Genomic DNA, 9,721 nt, shown 5'->3' with positions numbered 1-9,721 from the left:
GATCGATCGGTAAATCGAGAGCTTTGCCCCCCTACTCAGCTCTCTCTTCACCATGACGGTCCGATACAGCGACCGCATCACTGCAGATGCTGCACCGATCCATCTATCGATCTCATGCTCCATCCGTCCCTCACTCGTGAACAAGACCCCGAGATACTTAAACTCCTCCACTTGAGGCAAGGACACTCCACCGACCTGAAGAGGGCAAAGCACCTTTTTCCGGTCGAGAACCATGGCCTCGGATTTGGAGGTGCTGATTTTCATCCCGGACGCTTCACACTCAGCTGCAAACCGCCCCAGTGCACGCTGAGGTCCTGATTTGACGAAGCCAACAGAACCACAGCAGAGATGAGATTCTGTGGTTCCCAAACCAGACCCCCTCTACACCCTGGCTGCGCCTAGAAATTCTGTCCATAAAAATAATGAACAGAACCGGTGACAAAGGGCAGCCCTGGCGGAGGCCAACGTGCACTGGAAACAGGTTTGACTTACTACCGGCAATGCGAACCAAGCTCCTGCTGGGGTCGTACAGGGACCGGATAGCCCTTAGCAAAGGACCCCGGACCCCGTACTCCCGGAGCACTCCCCATAGGGCGCGCCGAGGGACACGGTCGAATGCCTTCTCCAGATCCACAAAACACATGTGGACTGGTTGGGCAAACTCCCATGAACCCTCGAGCACCAGATGGAGTGTGTAGAGCTGGTCCAGTGTGCCGCGACCAGGACGAAAACCACACTGCTCCTCCTGAATCCGAGGTTCAACTATCGTTCGAATTCTCCTCTCCAGTACTCTGGAATAGACCTTACCGGGGAGGCTGAGGAGTGTGATCCCCCTATAGTTGGAACACACCCTCCGGCCCCCCTTCTTAAACAGAGGGACCACCACCCCAGTCTGCCAATCCAGAGGCACTGTCCCCAATCGCCACGCAATGTTGCAGAGGTGTGTCAGCCAAGACAGCCCCACAACATCCAGAGAATTAAGGTACTCAGGACGGATTTCATCCACCCCAGGAGCCTTGCCACCGAGGAGCTTTCTAACCACCTCGGTGACTTCGGCCTGGGTAATGGATGAGTCTGCCTCCGAGTCCCCAGTCTCTGCTTCCTCTTCGGAAGACGTCACGTCGTCACGATGGGATTGAGGAGATCCTCGAAGTACTCCTTCCACCGCCCGACAACATCCCCAGTCAGGGTCAACAGCTCCCCACCCGCACCGTAAACAGTGCTGGTGGAGAGCTGCTTCCGCCTCCTGAGGCGTCGGACGGTTTGCCAGAATCTCTTCGAGGCCGACCGATAGTCCTCCTCCATAGCCTCCCCGAACTCCTCCCAGACCCGAGTTTTTGCCTCTGCGACCGCACGGGCTGTGGCATGCTTGGCCTGCCGGTACCTGTCAGCTGCCTCTGGGGTCCCACCTACCAACAAAGATAAGTAGGACTCCTTCTTCAGCTTGATGGCATCCCTTACTTCCGGTGTCCACCACCGAGTTCGGGGATTGCCACTGCGACAGGCACCAGAGACCTTGCGACCACAGCTACGAGCAGCCGCATCGACAATGGAGGTGGAGAACATGGTCCACTCGGACTCCATGTCTCCAACCTCCCCCGGGATCTGGGAGAAGCTCTCCCGGAGGTGGGAGTTGAAGACCTCGCTGACAGAGGGTTCCACCAGTCGTTCCCAGCAGACCCTCACGATACGTTTGGGCCTGCCAGGTCTCACCGGCTTCCTACCCTCCCAGCGGATCCAACTCACCACCAGGTGGTGATCAGTCGACAGCTGTGCCCCTCTCTTCACTCGAGTGTCCGAGACACGTGGCCGAAGGTCAGATGATACGACTACAAAGTCGATCATCGACCTCCGGCTCAGGGTGTCCTGGTGCCACGTGCACTTATGGACGCCCTTGTGCTCGAACATGGTGTTCGTCATGGACAAACTGTGACTAGCACAGAAGTCCAACAACTGAACACCACTCGGGTTCATATCGGGGAGGCCGTGCTTCCCGATCACCCCCCTCCAGGTCTCACTGTTGCCGCCCACGTGGGCGTTGAACTCCCCCATTAGAACAATGGAGTCCCCAGTCGGAGCGCTATCTAGTACCCCTCCCAGGGACTCCAGGAAGGTCGGGTACTCTGCACTGCCACTCGGCCCGTAGGCCGAGACAACGGTGAGAGACCTGTCCCCAACCCGAAGGCGTAGGGACGCGACCCTCTCGTTCACCGGAGTGAACTCCAACACTTGATGACTGAGCTGGGGAGCAATAAGCAATGCGACCCCAGCTCTCCATCTCTCCCCGTGGGCAACGCCAGAAAAATGAAGCGTCTAGCCCTTCTCCAGGAGTTGGGTACCAGAGCCCAAGCTGTGCGTGGAGGTGAGCCCAACTATCTCTAGTCGGTATCTCTCAGGCTCCTTCCCTCCTAGCGAGGTGACATTCCACGTCCCAACAGCCAGGGGCTGTGAGCATGGACCGGGCCGCATGGACACTAGTTTCCAATTCCACAAAAATTTTACATTGAAAACAAAAAAAATTACAAGGTCAAAGTCCTGTTAGAAGCTAAATTAGATGTGATCAAATGTCAGGAGTATGTTCATGCACTTGAATAAAATATTTTTTTGTTGTGTTGTCAGTTTTTTTATTTCTTTTTCAGATTTTCACAGAGGTTTGGTTATCCCTGCTGTGCACAATTTGTCACTGCTTTTTGGCACTTGGTTTCCGACTGATAACAAAGGTTATGTATGTAACCATGGTTCTATGAATCCCGACTGACCGCCAGAGGGCGGTGCTGAAAGCACTGAATGATCCCTTCATGCATGCGCAGTTCGAGTAATACTACCAAAATAGTCACACCTGTGACACCACGGATGACCAATCACAGTGTACACGAGGTCTGTTAGAAAAGTATCCGACCTTTTTACTTTTTCAAAAACCTGATGGATTTGAATCACGTGTGCTTGCATGAGCCAACCTTGAACCTTCGTGCGCATGCGTGATTTTTTTCACGCCTGTCGGTTGCATCATTTGCTTGTAAGCAGCCTTTGTGTGAGGATGGGTGTAGTCTTTTGTCGTTTTGTCTTTGCAAGGAAATGGCGGAACGACTGGAGCAGCGCGACTGCATCAAATTTTGCCAGAAACTGGGCAATAGCCAGGTGGAAACTATTCGGATTATTCAGATGGCTTTCGGTGACGATCCTCTGGGCATCACACAGATTAAGGAGCGGTACAACCGGTTAAAAGATATCCGCACAACGGTGGAGGGCGCGCCGTGCTCCGATCGGCATCAACACGCTGAAACGACCGGATCATGTCCAAAATGAACGCTGTGGTGATGTGGGACCGCCGTGTGATTATCCGAGAAATTGCGGAAGAGGTGGACATCAGCACTTTTTCAGCACGTTCCACAGTGACAGAAGATTTTGCCATGAAAAGAGTGGCGGCGAAATTCAGTGGCACGAAGCTGATGGCGCAGCAACAGCCGTGACATGTCCAGCTTGTCCACAATTTCTCGGATAGTCACACGACTGAAAAGCCACTGAAAGCCGTCTGAATCTTCCGAATGGTTGACGAGCTGGGCATGTTACAACATGTCCTGTGAGACTTCATCATGGAGGCGCTGTTGCTGCGCCATCAGCTTTGTGCCGATGAATTTCACCGCCACTCTTTTCATGGCAAACTCTTCTTTCACAGTGGAGTGTGAAGAAAAAGTGCTGATGTCCACCTCTTCCACAATTTCTCGGATAATCACACGACGGTCCCACATCACCACAGCGTTCACTTTGGAAATGATCCGGTTGTTTCAGCGTGTTGATGCCGATCGGAGCACTGCGTGCCCTCCATCGTTGTGCGGCCGTCTTTAAACTGATGGTACCGCTCCTTAATCTGTGTGATGCTCAGAGGATCGTCACCGAAAGCCATCTGAATAATCCGAATGGTTTCCACCTGGCTGTCGCCCAGTTTCTGGCAAAATTTGATGCAGTCGTGCTGCTCCAGTCGTTCCACCATTTTCCTTGAAATGAAAATCCGCCAAGCGCACTGCACATGTCCTCACATCAAAGGCTGCTTACAAGCAAATGACGCAACTGACAGGCGTGAAAAAAATCACGCATGCGCACGAAGGTTCAAGATTGGCTCATATAAGCACACGTGATTCAAATCCATCAGGTTTTTGAAAAAAATAAAAAGGTCGGATACTTTTCTAACAGACCTAGTATAAGCATACATCATCCGAGGCTCTGTCCCTACAAAACCTTCTCATGCAACACGGAGACTACGAGAGACAGAGAATCTCTGGTGGTCAGTCGGGATTCATAGAACCGTGGTTACATACGTAACCTTCATTCCATTTCATCCCTCCTGACCGCCAGAGGGCGGTGCTGAAAGCACTGAATGACTAATACCAACAATGTCATGAGGAATCCTGAGCACCTACCTCACAGAGGAGACCCAGAGGACCCTGACAGGAGCACACGACCCAAAGGATGAGGGTCGGCCACATTGACATCGTAGAAATGAGTGAACATACTCGTGGAAGCCCATGATGCTGCAGCACAGATGGCATCCAGTGAAACCTGTCTCATAGCCGCCCAGGAAGCAGAGACAATCCTGGTAGAGTGAGCCTTCACGTCGGCCAGCCAGGAACAGCCCTCTGCACAATAGGCATGGCAGATGACATCAACGATCCAATGAGAGAGACACTGTTTAGATAAAGGAAAGCCCAACTTAGGACCCCCATGATACAAAAACAGCTGGTCAGAGCGTCAGACTCTCAGTAGCTGCAATATATGCCTCCAATGCCCTCACAGGACACAACAAATCCGACCCATCTCCAGCCACCGACGACTGGGGTCGAAACTGCGCCAATCGCAACAGCTGGTTACTATAAGCACGGGACAACACCTTAGGCAAAATGCTGTGTTCGGCCACAGGGTGACATCAGCCCAGTCAGGACCCCATCTGAGACACGAGGGGCTGACAGACAGAGCATGTAACTCACCCACACTTTTAGCTGAGACGATGGCCAACGAAAACGCAGCCTTACCCGAGAGCTACTTGAGGATTGCCTCTGCCAAACGCTCGAATGGAGGACAACAATGCGCTGTGAGAACCAGGGTCAGATCCCAGGCAGGTGCACACGGGGCAGCCGGTGGATGCAACCTACAAGCACCATGCAGAGTAAGAGAAATGAGATGATGGCTCCCAACTGAACAACCATCCACTCTTGTGTGGTAACATGAAATAGCTGCAACATATACCTTCAGGGTCGAGGGAGAGCGGCCCTTATCAAGGACAAATTGGAGAAAATCCAGAAAAGTAGGAACGGAACAGGTGACCGGATCCACACTTCGGGCAGAACACCACAGACAAAACAGGTGCCACCCTGGGACTGGGGTGCCATACCTGACCCCCCCAACTGAGAGAGAAAATCCCTCCTGGGTGGAAGACACCAGGGGTTGCCTCGACACAAACTCCGAAGCAACGGGAACCATGGACGCGCGGGCCAGAATGGAGCCACCAGCAACAGTCTGTGGCCCTCCCTGAGAACCCTCTGTAGAGAGGGCCAAATCAACAGAATAGGAGTAAAAGCGTACAGGAGCACCCTGGGCCACAGATGAGCAAACACGTCCCGACCCAACGTGCCCAACACCCTTGTAAGGGAAAACCACCGAGGGCAATGAGTCGACACTTCCGTCGCGAACAGATCCACTTCCGCACGACCATAGAGGTCCCAGATTATGCTCACCACATCGGCGTGAAGACACCACTCCCCTGGAGCAGGCGCCTGACGAGAGAGTGCATCCATAGCTCGGTTCTGCTCTCCCGGTAGATACTCTGCCCGCAGAGTGGACAGAAGAGGAAAGGCCCATTCCAGCAGATTCCTGAAGACTCTCAGAAGATGAGCCGACCTGGTGCCCCCCTGATGGTTGATGTGGTAGACAACCAAGGTGTGGTCCGACCACACCAGAATGTGTCTCCCTTGCAGGTGGGGAAGAAAGTGCCTCAGAGCTAGTTGCACTGCCTGCAGCTCCAGCACATTGATATGCTCCAAGCGATCCCTTCGGCTCCAGAGCCCCTGAACTGCTCTGTGCTGCCAGGCTGCGCCCCATCCCGTGGAACTGGCATCCATGGTGACCACCTCTCCCCATTGGGACGCCACTGGACAAATAAGCCCTGTTCCTCCAATGAGCCAGGGCCTGGAAGCACAACCACGTCACCGTGACGGAAGCTGTTGAGCCACCTCTGCACAGGGCGTAACGAAAGCAAGCCCAACGGCACGACGCGAGTGACTGACGTCAGTCTGCTGAGAAGCTGCATGAAGGCGATGTACGGAAATCGCCTGCCCAGTCTGAACCAACTGACCAATCGGAGGACATCCTCTATCCTGCGGGCGGATGAACAAGCCTCCATGGAAGTTGAATCCAAGGCCACCCCGAGAAAAACCGTGAGAAGGTGCGAGGATCCCGCCAACACGCGTGCAATTCCCTCAAATAGTCCACCAAAGGGGGAACAGAAAAGGCAGTGGGCGCACGCTCAAGTAGGGGGTGGTACTATTTTGCAAAATTAAAGATTGTGCTGTATTACCCCCTTAAAAATATGGGGACAGATCTTCTGAACATGAAAATATTAAGTTGTGACAAATTTATCCAACCTAACCCCCATGTACATACCTTGTGAATTTGAGTACCCTCAAAAAATGCCAAAAATATGATTTTTATCCTTTTTGCGGATATATTCAGTACAGAAAACTGTTGAAAAGTGTGGTTATAACTTTAAATATAAGTTGTATGCACAGATTCATTTTCATTTTCAGCACAATTTGCAGAATTGAAACCCAGGCATAAACAGTAATAATAGTTTATCAATAATATCATTTCCCTATTTCAGATCTTGAACATTTCAACTTGTCGCAAGTGAAAAAATGGCTTCTAGTAGTAGTAGTAGTACACCCTTTACAAGATCACTGGCCAAAAAGACACTTTGTGGTGTGGACTACATAGAGAAGGCAGAGTTTCCAAGTGGAATGCTTCCAACAGGCAAGGACATCATACAGAACATGCTGTATCTTTTGCGGCCAAAGCGGGCCGGCCAGGCCCAACGATCAAGGGATGCAGCAGCTCAGCTGCTTGCTGAACTGGTCCAGGAACACTGGCTGTTTTGCAGCCTGTACACCATCCACACCAGGCACATAAAGAAGCACATTTTGAAGCTGTATGGTGACTTTTTGACTCTGGTTCAGACACGAAAACAGCAACAAAATGATAGTTTCTCCAAAAGAGTAGAGACATTCAACAGTCGAACACTGGAGGTGTTTGACATCTTCTGTCAGGACCCTGTAATACGCAGGAAACTGGAGCTGAAGCATGGTGTAAAGATGAGTGACATGGAGTGGAACTTTCTCAGTGATCAGAGAGCTGAAAGGAAAATGTACTGTGAAGACTTTGTTGACCGCAAATGGATGAAGACAATGGAGCGCAGGCAAAAGGAGATGCAAGCCATTGATCAAAATGAGAGAAGAAGCTGAAAAAGAAAAGGAGCTGAGCCAGCCAGTTGCCTATTTTGAGGACAGTGACCAGTCAGAGGAAGGTGACCACAGTATGGACACAGATGCGGCTTTCTCATCCTGTGATGAATGCTCCAGTGCAGCTGAGACTGAGGAGACTCAGAGTCAGACAAAGAAGCGCAGGTTGTCTTCCACAGTCACTCTCACTCAACCAGGAGACGAACTGCCTCTAAAATACCAGCACATCCGTGAGAGCATAAGAAAAGTTAGGCCAGAGTTTTATGAGACTTGATAAACTGAAGAGCTGTTATCACATGTCCGAAGCCCAGGCTGAAGCATCTGTCATAACGGTCGGTAACCGGATGTTTGGACGAAACTGGAAGCCACATGATGAGCCAGAAGTAATTGATCTAGACACTCTGCCAGAATCCAAGAGTATCAGGGAAGCCTGCAAGTGCATCGAAGTTCTGGCACTAGATGAGATTGTCAAGGAGATCATGAACTCTGATGAACAAGTTGTGGTGACCTACTCTGATGATGGCTCAAAAAAACAGGGTGCTGGGTCATTTTCTGTGCAGGGAATCATGATCAATGGAACATACAGGGCACTACCCACCATGAGCATTGCTTCGGAGTCCAGGAAAAACTTAGCAGCTCTCAAATTGGCAGTCCTTGAGATTCTGGAGGCAGCAAGTGGTGTCCCATCCAAAAGTCTGTTTGAGAAAATTGACTTTGTGATAACAGATCAGACAGCACACAATATCCATGTGGACGAGCTGGTAGCAGAGAGTCTAGAATCCGAGCACATCCCAGACCACCTTTTCTGCAATGTACATCCAACTCTGATGTTCAACCGGGTCATCACCAAGCAGTGGGCTGAAATAGAGAACACACTGGGTAGAGACAAGATCTACTCGAACTTCCTTGTCAATGCAACAACAGCAACTAGTGTCACTGAACAAGCTCTTGACTGCATGACACGACTTGTCAATCACGACTTTAACCTCTTTCGCCTCATGAAGGACCACAAGAAGCTGCCCATGAACACATGCAGTGAATCTGAAACTGTACCTCAAAAACATTACCTCAAATGCAGATGTGACTTTGGATGACTTTAGTAAAGCCATGGATACAATTCTGGCTGACCGAGACTAGCTGTGGGCTGTGGGACTTCAAATTTCCATGGACTCACCCTTAAATGTTGATTATTATTTGAACCAAAGCATTGCTGTATTAGTATTTTTTGTGTTATTAAAGAAAATGTTACTAAAAAAATTTCATGTTGGTTTACAGGCCCTTATATTATTGCCGGACAGCATTTTTGATTGAAAAATGTAAAATTTGGCAGTTTGTGATTTCAGGGGGTATGTACAGGGTGGTTAGAATCAATCATTTGGACAATAGTTTGTATTTTCTGGTTCATAATGACCATCTCCATATTTTAAATGGGGTATTTCACAATATTTGTGCTAACACCAACCCCTAGCTCAAGTCTGAAAAAAGCGCTCCCAGAGGCAGGCCCCTCTGCCACGGGAACATCCAACTGCAGCAGCGATAAGGCCCTACGCATAATATCCTGCACAGCTGCATCGCTTGACTCACTGACCACACTGTGAGAGGAGCTGAACGAACCCGCATCACAAGCAAGAGATGACAGAGACTCCGCTCCCGCCCCAAAATGAGAGGACGAGGCGGCGAGAGACAATACATCCACCTCCGACTCGGCCGCACAACGGTGGAGAGCACGCTGCTCTCCGGGTGGCCATCAACACGCTGAAATGACCGGATCATTCCAAAGTGAACGCTGTGGTGATGTGGGACCGTTGTGTGACTGTCCGAGAAATTGCGGAAGAGGTGGACATCAGCAGTTTTTCGGCACATTCCACTGTGACAGAAGATTTTTGCCATGAAAAGAGTGGCGGCGAAATTCATTGGCACGAAGCTGATGGCGCAGCAAAAGCGCCTTCGTGTTGAAGCCTCACATGTTGTGACATGCTCACCTCGTCCACAATTTCTCGGATAGTCACACGACTGAATCTTCCGAATTTTGGACGAGGTGAGCATGTCACAACATGTCCTGTGAGGCTTCAACACGAAGGCGCTTTTGCTGCGCCATCAGCTTCGTGCCGATGAATTTCGCCGCCACTCTTTTCATGGCCAAATCTTCTGCCGAAAAAGTGCTGATGTCCACCTCTTCCGCAATTTCTCGGACAGTCACACGACGGTCCCACATC

The 9,721-nt window shown here is 50.8% G+C and overlaps 1 pseudogene; it reads left to right on the top strand.

Annotated features, from left to right (window-relative positions):
* Positions 1 to 6,905: 6,905 nt before the first annotated feature.
* Positions 6,906 to 7,779, top strand: LOC117515085 (annotated as a pseudogene).
* The last annotated feature ends 1,942 nt before the right edge of the window (positions 7,780 to 9,721 follow it).

Source organism: Thalassophryne amazonica, chromosome 1, assembly GCF_902500255.1.
Source record: "Thalassophryne amazonica chromosome 1, fThaAma1.1, whole genome shotgun sequence".
NCBI classification, from domain to species: Eukaryota; Metazoa; Chordata; class Actinopteri; order Batrachoidiformes; family Batrachoididae; genus Thalassophryne; species Thalassophryne amazonica.
This window is presented reverse-complemented; position numbering and strand designations above follow the sequence as displayed.